Source organism: Sminthopsis crassicaudata, chromosome X, assembly GCF_048593235.1.
Source record: "Sminthopsis crassicaudata isolate SCR6 chromosome X, ASM4859323v1, whole genome shotgun sequence".
In the NCBI taxonomy this organism is placed as follows: Eukaryota; Metazoa; Chordata; class Mammalia; order Dasyuromorphia; family Dasyuridae; genus Sminthopsis; species Sminthopsis crassicaudata.
This window is the reverse complement of record NC_133623.1, coordinates 76,039,748-76,055,196: the sequence shown is the minus strand read 5'-3', so window position 1 is coordinate 76,055,196 and position 15,449 is coordinate 76,039,748. Positions and strand designations below refer to the sequence as shown.

At 40.7% G+C, this 15,449-nt stretch overlaps 1 pseudogene; it reads right to left on the bottom strand.

Moving 5' to 3' along the window:
• The window catches only part of LOC141549076 (RNA-splicing ligase RtcB homolog), a 58,506-nt pseudogene extending 51,358 nt beyond the window's left edge, over positions 1 to 7,148 (bottom strand).
• Between the last annotated feature and the right edge of the window lie 8,301 nt (positions 7,149 to 15,449).

Below are 15,449 nucleotides of genomic sequence, written 5' to 3'. Positions count from 1 at the left end.
CACCATATCATTTGGTTCCCTAACTGCATCACTTTGGCTTCATTAAAGGGGTCTTTCTGTTGAGACACAATCAATACTAGTCCTTCCTTAGTCTTCCAGCAAAGGAGGAAGGAAGAAAAGAGAGGGCTTCTCTTCCTATAGCTCATGACATCCCACTAGCACATGGCCAAGAACATGTAGATGCCTAAGGGATTCTGACACTGAGCCTCAAAACCCTTGACTCTCACTTCTGTTTCCCTTAAGTCTATCACAGCAATCCTGAGAAATGGACATTTCCAATCCTGCATGCAAGTAAGCTTATGAATTTATAAGGACTGAATTGATTGCCAAAAGGAGGTTATTTCTACAACAACTAGGAGGTGACAGAGACCACAGCTAGGATTCTGGAGCTAAAAGAACTAGAGTCATGTCTGGCTGGGCAGATGATCTGTGCTTAGGAGTTGCTCAAACAGTAGAGATCTGAAGTGAATGTGAACTATCTCTTGAACAGTACTATAAAGTTGTCTTTACCTTTCCAGGAAAGTATAATTGGAATGCTAGCTCATCCGGAGGCAATTTCAAGTCCCTGTTGACCCTTTCTGTTTTTATGTTTCTTTCTCTGGGCCCAAGTCACCAAACAGTTAGAGTATTCTTTTTGGGCTCACTCCACCAACTCACCACACTAGGTTCTAATAGCAACACTGTGGATAGATTCTTAAAGCATAGTTTATCAGCCCCTACTAGTATGTGTCCTCTTAACAATCAATCAATAGATTTAATTAACTTTTTAATAAGGGCATTTACTCAAATGGGATAGCAAATTACAAAAAATTTCTATCAAAATTCTGGGGTGGGGCACATGTTCCCATAAACACACAGCATCTATGGGGAGTGAGAAAGGAGTGGGCACATTTCCTAAAGTACAAAGCAAGTAAGGCACATATGTAGGGAAAACATGAAACCCAACTCAACTCACAATTCTGGAATAGCATGATTTTAATGTCCTTTATTTCTTTGGAGACTCTTCATGAATGAATAAATGAAGTATTTATTAAATGCTTACTATGTGCAAAGCATAGCACTAAGTGTTGGAAATACAAAGAGAAAAACAACTGCTGCCCTCAAGGAGCTCACATTCTAATTGGATAAACAATATACATGGAAGATTTCAGCTGCAAGTTAGATGGAAAGGTCCTACAATCCATAAAATGCAGCAGCAAAGCAGATACTAATTAATGCTTTTTCTTTAATGTTATTTCTACTGATAATAAAATCACATTAGTTTCTGGTGCTGAAACATTTGACAGTGCCAAGGATTTAGGTTGTAAAAACTTTCTTTTCTGGGTCTTTAATAGCTCTGGCTACAGCACATACACAAGCAGCTCACAGGCTAGATAATGCACAGAAATTGCTTCCCAGGATGATGGCTAAGGTCACTCTATTCCTCATTTTTTTTTTAATTTTAAGTTCTGGGCTGTGTCCATCAAGGTTTGAAAGAAAATAGTGGTCAAGGTGGTGATGGTAATCTGATTTACTTGGCAGATGATTTTTCCTGCATCTCCCTCAAAATGTCTTGCCATTTCAATTAGGCTGGCTTTCTTGCCCTATAGGTGGCTGGTAGTTGGTGGGCATGGCTGCCTCTTTTACAAAAAAGTCACAAATGATGCCTGTGAATACTGGGCTGGAAGCAGCAATGATGGTCAGAAGTGGGAATGTGCCTATAGTTATTATGGCCATTTACCTTTTGATGGCAGTTGGTCAGTAGTCTTGCTGCTAGAGTTAGGCTAGGCTAACTTTCTACAGGATATTGCATCTTCATTTTCCTAGATGGTATGATTCTCATAGGGTAGGGCATCTTGACCAGATCCACCCCCAGGCAGACTCAAATAAGTCATTCACCTGCTCAGCCCGATCCTGACCGGGCTCAGCTGCTGCCATACTGAGTAAGGCTGGGTACCCAACCACTGGGCTCTTCACAGGATATGGCATCTTTGCTGAAGAGAATATTTAATTGGTCTCCCAGGACTCAGACCTTTCTGGGGGCCACAGATAGTATTCTACTCTAAGACAAAGGGTTCATATACCTTAAAGGAGCCATCACACTTGGGTGCTGGTCTTTCCCTATTTGTTACCACTTCCATTCCTGCTCTGGTGGCTGCTTCTACTGATGCTATTCAGCTCCAACCACCAATAGGATCTATCATGGGAATTCCAGATCTTCCAAACTTACCAGGTCACTTAGACACTTCCATCTTAAGATTGCTACTTAGTTACCTACTCAGAGAAGGAAACAGAAAAAAGGTGGCCCTATTGCAGGTGACCAGGTGGAAAACTGGAAAGGTGTCTTTTTCCCATCTAGCAGGCAAGAAGCAATTTAATACAGCCAACTCCCCTAAAAATCAAGAGTTAGAGATAAAAACAGGGAAAGAGCTCAAGGTCGGGGAAGAAAGAGAGGAAGAGGGAGGGGAAAAGGGAGAAAGAAAGAACAAGATTGAGAGTAGGGAGGGAAAGACATGAGGAGGGGTGGTTGGCTTCTTTTGTGTGGTAATTCAATTTCAAATCAACAACCCAAATTACCATTTCTTCCAGCTTCATTTTCTTCACCTATAAAACATGGATGATAGCATTTGAGAGAGTTGTTTTAAGATATTTTAAAGGGCTTAGCATAATGCCTAGCACATAGTAGGTACTCTGAAAAAAAGTTTCTTCCCTCCCGCACCATCACACTCAACCAGCTCTGAGTTATCCCGGCTGGAAATATGCTTCCCCAAGCTTCCATATAGTTCTGTGGACTGGACTCACATAGGTAATATCTTTTATTGGCTCAAGGGTTGGCCTGATGGCCAACCCACCTTCATTATATAGCAATCTTGGGGGGGGGGAATGGATATTTCCAACCCTGTTAGTAACCTCACAAGTTCAAAAAATTGGAGCTAGTTGTCTAATAGGAGGTAAGTTCTACAACAGCTTCTAGGAAGAGAAGGGCACCACAGTTAGAACTCTGAAAGGATTCAAACCAGATCAATTGTACTTCTAAGCGGGTCAGAGAGTACAGATCTGAGGTTAATGTGAAATAGCTATTGAACAGTGCTTCAAAGTTATCTTTATCTTCCAGGAGAGTATAATAGGAGTGATGGGTGACTGTTTCATGTTTTAAGTATTTAAAGTATTATGTATTCACACTTATGAGTCTTCTGTGTTTTGAGCATTTCTGTTGTGGTAGAAGAAAGGAATAAAACAGATATCCTATATCTGATAGCTATTCTAAATAGTTAGAAAGGTACTCTAAGTACCTTTCTAAAAGGAAATCTATTAATCCACTTTAAGGGAGACCCTAAAACTAAACCATCTTTTAACAAGAAGCCAGAACATATATCCCTCCATACAGAGCCATGACATACATACCCAACTCCATAAAAGGTACCCTAGTCTAGACGATCAGGAGAGTGTCTTGATTATCCCACTAATATTTATGTGTATATACATATAGGTATGTACATATGTCATTTTTTGATGGTTGCCTTAAAACATAAATAATTACTCAAAAGACTCAAGAAAATAGATTCATTAAAGTAAACCCTGCAGTAGTTCAGTGGAATATAACAAAATTTTTTAAAAAGCATCATAAACAAGTGAACTCAATGGGGCATGTTTGGTAAACCCAAGAACAAAAAACTCCTTGGGAAAAATGTTCATATTCATTAAGAACTGTTGGAAAAGTGGAAACCACTTAAGCAAAAAAAAATGTTTAGAATAGCACTTGACCCCATAGACCAAAACAAAAAAAAAAAAATCTCCTAATAGACATGATAGGAATATTTTTAAAATCACTGTTTAAAAAAAATGGAGGAAAATGGATAGAGACACATGCCATGGGTGAAACAAGAGATGAAGATCATACGAGATGAAATAGACAACTTCAAGTACCTGTAACTGAAAAGCTTCTGCACAAATATAAATAACATAGCTTGGATAAGAGGGGGAACTTGCCAAATAGGGAAAATTTTTTGCAGTAAGTGTCTCTAATAATGATTTGGCATCTAAGATTGATAGGAAATTAACAAATATATAAAAACAATAGCTACTGTCAATAGCTAAATAGTCAAAGAATATGAAGTGTTTTCAACAGAATTGAAATTTACCTCCCAAAACAGTTCAATGCACTTTTAAGAGCTCGAATTGGCAAGAAGTTTTTCCTTACATAAAATCTAACTCTAACTGTGCAATTTTAATCCACTGTTTCGAATTTTGTCCTCAGGGGCCAATCAGAACCATTTAATCCTTCTTTTATTTGACAGCTCACTCTTCTACTACCTTGAGGTAGCACTTATGTTCCCCTTGAATCTCCAGCCTAAACATCCATAAACATCTAGCAAAGCTGGACTTCACATAAGGAACTATATATAATACAAGTGGATTTTACTTCCACTGATGTGAGCTCAGTTTTTTTTTTTTTTTTTCTAGAGGACAAAAAAAAAATAAACACAAAGATTAACATCACAACTAAGGACCCTTGGCTCATGCTTCTTCCCTCCATCTCTGACCCCTAATTCAAAGCCTATGCTTCCTTCAAAGACAACTTCAAATAGCAACTGCTCAATAAAGTCTTCCCAGACTAACCTCAGATCAGCAGGATCTTCCTCCTTATTTTGAATGTATATAGCATTTATACTTTTACACATTTGTTTTTATACTATCTTGAACCATTTGCTAATTACCTTATGTGGATAACGAGTCAATTGGATTGTAAGTGCCTCTACGCTGGGAATCATACTTTCTCAACTAGCATAACATCCCTCCCCTCAACCAGTAGTAGGAAATAGGTATTTAAAAGCTTGTTGAAATTCACCCAAGGGGGTGGGGGTGGGGAGAAACTAATCATTTTCAGACAACTAACACAGTATCTGGTCCTTATCCAGCTGTTTTTGTAGTTGTTGTTTTGGAGTGATAGACTGATATGTGCCTTTCAATAATAAGAGAAGAGAGAATGCGTTCACAGGCTAAGTGTTTTGACAATAGCTGCAAAATGAATTATCACCATTACCTAACAATATCATTTACAATAAGACACATACTTCTCTGGTAAAAATGCAGGGTAATGGATAAAACCCATGGGGGGTTAGCTCAATGGCATTTTCATTGTCATACTCATTAACAACAGAATTCCAAATGGCATTCTAGGGGCAGCAAGAGTCTGAAAAACAAGTGCAAGTAATGAATCCCCCAAGGATCTTGTTTTTAAAAATACTGATGTGTATTACATGTTGACACAACTCTAAAAGCTAGACAATGTGGTAGCCTCTAATGAAAACAGGCTGATGAGTCAGAAGAGCTGGATTCCTCTCCATCACTTTACAAATTTACAATTCTGTGACCTTGATCAAGTCATTCTGGATTTGCTTTTTCATCTTAAAGTGAGGGGGTTGGACTAGAGGATCTCCAAGGTCCCTACCCACTTTAACACTGTGTAGTCTGGGATTCTTTCTCCTCTGTGACATTCTAGGTTCTGAGGTCCCTTCTGATTAGGGCATTCTATTTGCAAAACAAAACCATCAATAAACTTGGGCATCTAGTGATTACAAGCAAGTTGAGTCATTAGCACAAGAATAAGAGGTATTAGAGAAGCTCTGGGCTTACTATGCAGTGTACCAGAAGTATATTGTTCTTAAAACAGTACCCAGGAGGACCTCATGCAGCATGAAAGCTGCCAAAACAAAGCATCTTAACTCAAAACTATCAGGGTATTGGCCGACTTGACAGAACCATTAAAAGATTCCTCATCACAAAAGCCACCAATCCTTTTAAAACCTTAACACTTTTAAAAGAAACTCAAATTCGTTTCTCCTTGTATTGCTTTGTTTTCTTTATTTATTCTTCTCAGTCATATGATGCTCTGGGAGGCAACCTGGCCTCTTAGTGCGCTGAAAAGACCTGGGTCCAAATGCCATCTCGGGCACCTATTAAGCGATCTATCCGGGCAAGGCTTGATGTCTCCGTTAACTCAAAACAACTCCCTAGGACTCATCCATCAAGTCAAATACAGTTGCAATCTGCGTGCGTAGCTACCTTTCCCCCGGAACTCCCAAATGACAACTTCAATAGAGCCAACTCTAACCTGGCAAAAATGCAGGGCTCAAGAAGAGAGGTGAGTGTTTCCTAAGTCTTACTGAATATGAGAAGTGGTTGTCAGAAAGTCCACAGGTACCAATTGCCCTCAAAAGTGAGAGGCCGCAGAGTGGCCGGGCAGCAACAATAGCTAAGGCTTCCAAAGAACAGAGAAGCAAAGGATGTTCGGTTAACAAGTACCAGATCACGGTACTAGGGACTCTGGCAGCAAATAATTGTGTAATTTTGGGCAACTTAAAGAAACAAAACCTAAAACAAATCATAAACAAAAACGAAAACAAAAAATCCCAATCCATCACCTTGAGTTGGACGACACAATAGTAGTTCTTGGGTCCTAAGATCCCTTTACCATATCTGTCCTGCTGAGTTTTGTGTTCAGGTCTTTGCCCACAACGTCTCTAACATTCTATAGCAAGGCAACTGAAGCATTCTAGCATTTATTAAGCAGGTCCTCCCGTGGGCACTGGGTCCGAAAATCACCCCAGGCCAAGAGTCCCGAGTCCCTTTCAGGTCTGACATTCTCTAATCTCTAAGTCACCTCCATTGGACTCCAAAAACGAGTGCCAGAGGCCTCGAAGCTGGCAGGTCTGCCCCGGGGGCATCGAGGGGCAGAAGACGAGATTGTTGCCACAGCTACCATCGCAGCAGCTCGAGATCCCGGAGAGCCAGGAAAAGTGAGCGAGCGCCCTCGGGGTCGGGGGGAGGGAGGGAGAGAGGGAGAGAGGGAGGGGGGCGGCTGCTACTCACCCCCCGCTCTCCTACGTCCCTGTCGTCGCCCCACTCGCGGCAACCCCAGCAGGGGGGGCAGGGGCGGGGGCGGGGGCGGGGGCGAGGGAAGGAGGCGGCGGCTCTGTCGTCCGCGGGCGAGTGCAGGGGGCGGCCAGCTGGTAGGGGGCCGGGCCGGGCCGGGCCGGGGGAGCGCGAGGAGTGCGCGGGGGCGCGCGCCGGTTGCGGGCGCGCGCCGCGACACCCAGGCGGGCTGGCGGGCGCGCAGGGGGAGGGAAGCGCCCTGCGCTCGCCGGCACTACCAAAGCCAGCACCATCGACGGGGCGCGGGGCGGCTGCCGGCCGGCCGGCTGCCCCGACCCTCCCGCGGGACCTAGGCCCGAGCCCCGGGCGGGAGCGCTGGCTGCGCCCTCGCCCTCGGGCCCCGGCTCCCGGCCCTCGGCCCAGGAGGCCACACAACGGCGGCGGCGGTTCCCTCGCGGGGCCGCGGCCGCAGCCGCATCCTCTTCCTCCTTCTCCTGCCTCCTGCCTCCTCCTCAGCAGACACACGCGCTCGCACACACAGGCTCATACACACACACATACATACACACACGCGCGCACACTCACACACACAGCCTCGCTGCCACCGCCGCCGCCGCCGCCGCCGCCGCCGCCGCCGCGGCGGCCGCCGCGACTCCCTGGCCGCCGTCGCCTAGCAACTGCGCGCATGCGTCTTCTCTCCACTCTCCCCTAGCTTCCCAGCTACCACTGTGGGCTCCCGAAGCGCTGCCCAGGCTCTAAACTCGGAGGTCGGAGCGGGGGAGAGAGGCGGTGCTAGGGGGCTCCTTTGTCACGGACGTTCGGATGGACGTGGACTTGCTCTGTCATAAGATGGCACAGCTAGAAGGGATATGAGATATCATAGAGATCAACTCTTTGAGAAATGAGGAAACTGAGGCCCACAGAGAGGAAATAAGTTGCCCAAGGTCATGCGCAGACGGCCGAGGAGAGATGGGAACCGAAGCTCCTGATTCTCCAGTACAGAGAAAAGGGCATCGAACCTGGGGGTCAGAGGACTTTGGTTCAGATGCTTCCTATGCGGATTATATTTACGGAATTGGGCAGATCACCTCTTTGAACCTCAGTTTTTTCTTCTCTAAAAAGAAAGAGGTTAAATCCAACTAGCCTCTGAGGCCCGTTCCAGCTTTAGTTCCAAGATCCTATGTGTAACCTTGGGCAAACCTCATCCCGGTCTCTGGGCCTCAGTTTCCTCCTCTGAGAGGAGAGGGTGGCTCCCTCCTTTACCGTCTGAGGTTCCTTCTAGCTTTCAATCTGGGGTCTAAAGTCAAAGAATCGCTGAGATCTCAGCCTTGGAAGAGACATTAGAGACCAGTCATTTGCTGAAGGTCACTGGGGCTGTTCCTGGAAGATCCTGGAATTGCATAAAGGATTTGTTGGAATTAGCTTTTTAGTGCTTACTACTACTACAGCTTGCCCAGGTTTTCCCAGCCAGACTTGGGCTTCCTAAACTGCTGCCTTCAGGCAGTTAAGGATGCGCATTTCAAAAACCCCTTAAAGTTTTCCTGACCACAACCCCATAGACACCTAAGGAAAGTAGTAATATAACCATTTTACTGAAGAGAGTTTAAATGACCTTCTGAAAACCCTTATTTCTAAATTCCATGTGTACATATTTTCACAAGAACAGTATGTCTTTGTAGTATACTTGATAACCAGGGGAACTGTGTTTAAATACTAATTTTCTACTTGCTAGCTGTGTGGCCTCAAATAAGACACTTATCTGGGCCTCAGTTACCTCATCTGTTAGACTAGAAGTCCTTCAGGCCCTTGAATCTTTAAATACATGTGGCCTGAAAAACACAGCCAACTTCAAATTGGTGTTCTTTCCACTAAATTACACACAGCATGAGAAAATCTCTAGCTTCATATGTACCTGAGTGCAACCACAGACCCCTTCTCCCATGTGCTAATTAACTAAAAGGAGCCTGAACTATCTTCATCTTTATCTCACATCCAAAGACATGTGAAAAAGAAATAGGAAAAAAGCAAGCCAGCAAAAGCAATCAATCAATTCATCAACCATAACCCCCAAGTAATACTCCACACCCTAAATGCCAAAGAAACTTAAAGGAGGGAAAGAGGAAATGTTTGTGGCAGCCTTTTTTGGAGTGGCAAGAAACTGGAAACTGAGTGGATGCCCATCAATTGGAGAATGGCTGAATAAGTTATGGTATATGAATGTTATGGAATATTATTGTTCTATAAGAAATGAGGAACAGATTTCCCACTTTCTTTTGTTTTAGAACATAGGTGGTCACGCCCTCCCTGACTTCTCAGGGAGGGAGGTAAAAACAACAAACCAGATATTGTTAGCAGGTTTCCTCCCGGCCTAAGGGTCTTGAAACAAGTATACATAAATCCATCAGCATGGGAGGTATTACACAGGTTAGTAGTGATGTAACAAACAACATGAGGAATTATACATGTCCTAGAAGGAAGGTATATAAATAACAATCACACATATGCCTCCTTCAGCAGCCAAGAAATAGTCCAAAACTAATCTATTGTCCATTACTTCATGTGTCAAGAAATCCAATGATTACTGCAAGTTTTGAAGTCCTGCAACAGTCTCATTATCAGCCATGCTCTTTCAGTATCAGATGATTCTTAGGTCTTCTCCTTTGTTTTGAGGTTTTTTTTCTCTTTTTCTGTCTCTCTCCAATGGACAAGGGGAATCGGTAGAGAAATAAGCAAACCCTTTCCCCCAAGCAGTTAACCTATCTGGTCCCTTCCATTCACTACTTTCTGGATTTCTTCATATCACCTGACGATTATATTGGAGCTGCCCTTCTGTGGGGTTATAAAACCTATATTCTTCCCAGTTGTAATCCCTTTCTCCCATTAGATTACTTTTCAGCTGATTGATCATGTCTGAACATTGAACTTCTAAAGACTTTCTGTGTGTAACATCGGCTGCCATCATGCCCACCTGTTTTTGGCTTGGGGCTCTGGAGCTGGACACTGCCTCTCGTTTCCCTGAGTCAATCTACATGCCCAATGGAAGCCTCTGTTGCATTTTGGACGTAGGGTTTTGGGTCTTGTTCTCTAATGCTGTTTTCTCACTCTGTCTCTATGCCAAGTTACAATCAAGAGAGCCATCTACACCCAGAGAGAGGGCTATGGAAACTGAGTGTGGTTCACAACATGGCATTTTCATTCTTTTTGTTGTTGCTTGCTTGCATTTTATTTTGCTTTCTTTTTTTTACTGGTTTGATTCGATTTTTCTTGTGCAGCACAATAATTGTATAAATATCTATGCATATATTGGATTTAACATATATTTCTACCATGTTTAGCATATATTGGACTACTTGCCATCTAGGGGAGGACATGGGAGAAGGGACGAAAAATTGGAACACAAAGTTTTGCAAGGGCTAATGTTAAAGAATTGTCCATGCATATGTTTTAGAAAATAAAAAAAACTTAAATAAAAAAATAATTAATTAATTAAAATTTTCTCTTTGATCTGGAGGTTCTAAATTAGCAGTGATATTCCTGTAAATTTTTCTCATAAATCAGTGGATTTTTTTTCCTACTTTTCCCTCTTGTTCTGACATCTCAGGACAATTTTCTTTAATTATTTCTTGTATTATTGTGTCAAGATTCTTTTTTTGATCATAGCTTTCAGGTATCCATTTATTCTTAACTTCTTTCTTCTTGATCTGTTGTTGTTGTTGTTGTTGTTGTTGTTGTTGTTGTGTTGTTGTTGTTTTATTATTTTTTGGTCTTATAACTTTTTTATTTTATTTTGTTTTATTATTTGTGGTCTCATAACTTTGCTGGCTTCCTCTTGCTCAATACTAAATTTTAAATAGTCATTTTCTTCCTTAAGACTCTTTCCCCCCCCCCCTCAATCTCACTTGACTTTTAAAGTCTTTTTAAAAAATTTTTCCATGCATTCTTTTTGGAAAGGTGACCAACATTACTCTTTGGGATAGGAGAGGCTTCTTTTAAATTTTAGTATCCTCGTCTGAAGATGAACTCCAGTCTTCCCTATTCCCAAAATAACTTTAAATACAGTTGGGTTCTTTCTCCTTCTCCTATCATTAAAAAAAATAAGAACTTTAAGAACTTGTTAGTATAATTACCTCTACTCCTGGAGTGAGGGGGATGGTGCTTCTGGCTCAGGTCCTCCTTCTGTTTTTTCCTCTGACCTAGAACAGAAACCAAGTACTCCATCTTCCTGTAAGTACCCAAAGCCAGCAGTATCCCTGCCCTACTGCTTCTGTACTCACCTTGAGTGTGCTGGTTCCTTCTCATCCAGGGCCCCACCTCTGCAGCACAGCTGGATCTCGAATACCTAATCAGCAGAGATTCCCTTCCCTCAGTATTTCTGAGCCCAGGACTCCCCACACTTTCCTGGCAAGTTACTATGATTGGGGTCAGACTAGCCCCAGGGTTCACTGATGGCTGTTTCAGTGGAAATAGCCATGTGTTTACACTTGAAGTGAGCCAAACCTCAGTCTTGTTTCTTTCTTTATATTTTCTCCCACTATCCCAGGAGGACCATCGTTAGGCCCCAACTCCTATTTGTTTTTAATCTCTCTATATTTTCCCTGAGGCACAGTTTAATTTCATTTGTAGGGGAAATCTGGAGAGCTTGGAATTTTCTGATCTACCCACTCATCTTCCCTGAATTGTCTCCACAGAGCTTACTTTCTACATGAACACACATGTGTACATCCATGTGAGCATGTGAACATACATATACAATACACAATGCATCTTTGTATACACATACATGAGTACACATATTAAAGATAATATATATATTAATTTATATAACTATCTATCTATATCTATCAATAGATAGATAGCAAGACAGATAATGTATGGGACAGTGACCCTTATACAAACTAAAATCAGAGAATAAGGTAGAAAAGCAAAAAAAAAAAAAAAAAAGATTGCATTTGAGAAAAGCAAAAAAAAAAAAAAAAAAAAAGATTTACTATGATCTCATGAAAAAGGACAAGGTGTCTGAGTAAAGGAGTGCAAAGCACAAACTGCAAAACACAAGATTTATAGACCAGAAGACCCCACCCTCACCCCTGACCCTTTCTCCCATTGTCTGGGGGAGTCCAGGATTACACTCTAAACACGAAAGTCTATCTCAGAAACAAAAGAATATTAGTAAATAACAAACTCTTAATTTAAATTTCTCTAGAGAACTGCTATATGAGCAGATATTCTTGGATGAGAGACAGGTAATGTTGATTTGGAGGTAAAAGTGGAAAAAATAGAGGAGTTTACTAGCTTTCAACAATCAGAAACGCAGAGGTGAAGGCTAGAGTACAGAATCATGGACAAGGGATGGCCAGTGTGGGTCTGGGTTAGGCTATAATCTGAATTACAAAGAGATTCAGTAGACCTAACATACTAGAACAGAGCACACTAGCAGCCAAATTAAATAAACAAAAAACAATTAAAACATGAAGTTTGAAGATATCAATCAGTGATTGAGCCATGGAAATGGTCAGCTCTTTGACAATCCCTTCATTTTACCTTCTTGACCTTTGTGTTCCCTGGTCCTGAATCCCTGATCTAGCAAATAGCCATTCAGATAGTCAATAAACATTATTGAGCACCTACCATGTGCCAGACATTGTACCAAACACTGGGATGCAAAGAAAGGCAAGAGACAATCCTTTCTCTAAAGGATCTCAGAGTCTGATGGGAGACAATTTGCATGCCAATATATACAAACAAGCTACAAACAGGAAAGAAGGCACTAGAATTGAGGAGGATCAGGAAAACCTTCTTGTGAAAAGGTAAAATTTTATCTAGGACTTGAAGGAAATTAAGACAAAGAGATAAGAAGTTAGAGAATTCCAGGCATGGGAGACACAGCTAGGGAAAATTACCAGAGTTAAGAAATGGAAGATTTTGTGTGAGGAGACCAGTGTCACTAAACAGCAGACTGGTGAGAGACAGGAAATTATCTGATGTCTAAACAGGGAGGATTAGAGCAGAGAGCAAAGTGAACATAGTCTAGGCACAATTGTGTTCTGAGCCAGGGACTCACGAATCCAAAGGGAAAATCATAGGATGGAGGCATCTCCAGGATGAGAAGGCTTCTGGTGAACTCTGAAGTTCAAGTAAGGAATAGAGCTTTGCCTTTCATTCACAGACACTTGGTACCAACTTAGCTTGTTTTTGTTTTTGTTTTGTTTTGTTTTCACATGATCACACTCTTTTATTCCAAGTCTGAACTCATCTTCTCTGTCCTGCCATTCTTCCTACCTGAAGGTTTGATGAATCACCATCAACAATCTGTAAAGTTTAATACTTTTGAAGAGGTTTAGAAAAATTTTATACATTTTAAAGTTATCCTTTCCCCCCAATATAAATAAATCCATCTTCAAATTATTTTTCTTTTTAAAAAATTAATTAATTAAATTTTTAAAAAATGTTATACATGGGTAATTTTCCAGCATCAAAAATTGCAAAACCTTTTGTTTCAACTTTTCCCCTCCTTCCCCCCCACCACTTCCCCTAGATGGCAGGTTAACCAATACATGTTAAATATGTGAAAGTAAAAGTTAAATACAATATATGTATATATGTCCAAACAGTTATTTTGCTGTACAAAAAGAATCGGACTTTGAAACAGTGTATAATTAGCCTGTGAAGGAAGTCAAAAATGTAGGCAAACAAAAATAAAGGGATTGGGAATTCTATGTAGTGGTTCATAGTCAACTCCCAGAGTTCTTTTGCTAGGTGTAGCTGGTTCAGTTCATTACTGCTCTCTTGGAACTGATTTGGTGGAGAGGGACACCTCCATCAGAATACATCCTCATACAGTATTGTTGTTGAAGTATATAATGATCTCCTAGTCCTGCTCATTTCACTCAGCATCAGTTCATGTAATTCTCTCCAGGCCTTTATGAAATCATCCTGGTGGTAATTTCTTACAGAACAATAATATTCCATAATATTTATATACCACAATTTATTCAGCCATTCTCCAATTGATGGGCATCCACTCAGTTTCCAGTTTCTGGCCACTATAAAGAGGACTGCCACAAACATTCTTGCACATAAGGTCCCTTTCCCTTCTTTAAAATCTCTTTGGGATATAAGCCCACTAGTAACACTGGTATGCACAAAGGGTTAACTTTTTGAGCATAGTTCCAAATTGCTCTCCAGAATGGCTGGATGTATTCACAATTCCACCAACAATGTATCAGTGTCCCAGTTTTCCCACATCCCCTTCAACATTATCTTTCCCTGTCATTCTAGCCAATCGGACAGGTGTGTAGTGGTATCTCAGAGTTGTCTTAATTTAAATTTCTCTGATTAATAATAACTTGGAGCAACTTTTCATATGGCTAGAAATTGTTTCAATTTCTTCATCTGAGAATTGTCTGTTCATATCCTTTGACCATTTATCAGTTAGAGAATGGCTTGATTTCTTATAAATTAGAGTCAATTCTCCATATATTTTGGAGATGAGGCCTTTATCAGAACCTTTCACTGTAAAAATGTTTTCCCATTTTATTACTTCCCTTCTAATCTTATCTGCATTAGTTTTGTTTGCACAAAACCTTTTTAATTTGATATAATCAAATTTTTCTATTTTGTGATCAATAATGACCTCTAATTCTTCTTTGGTTATAAACTTCTTCCTTTTCCACAGATCTGAGAGGTAAACTATCCTATGCTCTTCTAATTTATTTATAATCTCATTCTTTATACCTAGGTCATCAACTCATTTTGATCTGATCTTGGTGTATAGTGTTAAGTGTGGGTCCATGCCTAGTTTCTGCCATACTAATTTCCAATTTTCCCAGCAATTTTTGTCAAACAGTGAGTTCTTATCCCAAAAGCAGGGGTTTTTTGTTTTGTCAAACACTAGATTATTGAAGTTATTGGCTGTTTTTTCCTTTGAACCTAACCTATTGCACTGATCAACTAGTCTACTTCTTAGCCAATACCATTTTGGTAACCACTGCTTTATAATATAATTTTAGATCTGGTACAGCTAGGCCACCCTCATTTTATTTTTTTCATTAATTCCCTTGAAATTCTTGACCTTTTGTTCTTCAATATGAATTTTGTTGTTATTTTCTCTAGGTCATTAAAATAAAAATTGATTCTAGGGAGTCTGATTGGTATAGCACTAAATAAAGAGATTAGTTTAGGTAGTATTGTCATCTTTATTATATTTGCTCACCCAATCTAAGAGCATTTAATATTTTTCCAATTGGTTAGATCTGACTTTATTTGTGTGGAAAGTGTTCTGTAGTTTTGCTCATATAGCTTCTGATTTTCCCTTGGCAGATAGATTCCTAAATACTCTATACTATCAGTAGTTACTTTAAATGGAATTTCTCTTTGTAGCTCTAACTGTTGGATTTTGCTAGTGATATATAAGAATGCTGATGATTTATGTGGATTTATTTTGTATCCTGTCAAATTATTTTTGAAAGAACCCATAAGGACTTCTAATGAATTACAATATTTGTAGTTGAAATGAAGGAACTGAGAAAATAAGCAATAATTAAAAGAATGAAGAAAATTAGAGCAAGTTCTCGAGCAGGAAGAGTTGGAAAAGG